The sequence below is a fragment of the Myotis davidii genome, unplaced genomic scaffold (genome assembly GCF_000327345.1).
Source record: "Myotis davidii unplaced genomic scaffold, ASM32734v1 scaffold238, whole genome shotgun sequence".
Taxonomy (NCBI): domain Eukaryota; kingdom Metazoa; phylum Chordata; class Mammalia; order Chiroptera; family Vespertilionidae; genus Myotis; species Myotis davidii.
In genome coordinates, this window is record NW_006293779.1 from 4963047 (window position 1) to 4964229 (window position 1183).

Sequence of the window (1183 nt, forward strand, 5' to 3'; positions counted from 1 at the left end):
CCCTGGGCAAAAGTGCTCTAGGACCAGGAATGAATCAGGAGGCCAAAGGGTCAGCAGAGGTCAGAGGGCTGGGGCCATAGCTTGATCACATGTTCAATGCACACAGTCGTCCAGTCATCTGTGCCCCACTTGCCCCAATTCCCTCTCCTCTCAGAAGGAAGAAAACAGAAGCTTCAGAGCCCCAGGGGTGTGCACACTGAACCGGATATTACAGGGGAAAGCACCACATAAATAGAAACGCTGCAAAAAGAATTAGAAACCAAAGCACTGTTCTAAATACATCAGCCAACATGTATTCACATTGAGCAATGCGCTTCTCCCATACAGGACCGCATCTGGCACAGGAACTCTAAGAGGACAATACCAACATCCTCCCTTTTCAGATGATGACATGGAAGCTCAGAGGTTGTCAGTTGAAGACCACACACACATCCAGGTTCTGACTCCAAATCTTACGCTCAGCCAAAGCGTGAAAATCCGTGAGGATTCGTCAGATGGTTATCGAATGAGTGAAGTAACTGACAAATTGGTGCAAATTAATAATCTCTCCTGCACACAGTGCTGTAAGATTTGTAAAGACCGTTCCCCAACATTGTCTCATTTGATCCTCACTACAGCCCTGTGATGTCGTGGACTCTGATTTACAGGTGGGAAACCTGAGACCTGGATCAATCCATTTCCCCAAGGCCACACAGTTAAGGTAAAAGGTAAGACAAGACAGGTAAGTCGCTGCTCTTTAAATTTCCCCCCTAAAGACCCGGGACTCTTAATAATCGCTGTATCTCAGGCTCTTAACATTCCAGGTACCTAGGAAACCCTCAATAAATATTTGCTTAATAAATGAAAGAGAGACTGAAGGAATAAATACCACGTCGTGAATGGAGAAAAGACTTCAAAGCTGACGCAGTCTACAAGTAGGAGATTCTTGAAACAATTGTCTCCATCACTCTGTCCCCTCCCGCACTCTCGGCTAATTCCATCGGAGGAGGGAGGGTGCCAGAGACCCTCACACCGTGCCTCTCCCGTCGCCCCCGCGGGCTCCCAGGACAGAGCCGTGGGATCCGAAGGAATGGGACCCGGGGGGCCGCCAAGGGCAGGGTCGTGGGAGGAGCTCCGAGAAAAGAAGGGAGGTGCGGGAGGGGCGGGGGCAATGACGGCAGCAGGAACCCCAGCGGAGCGGGGC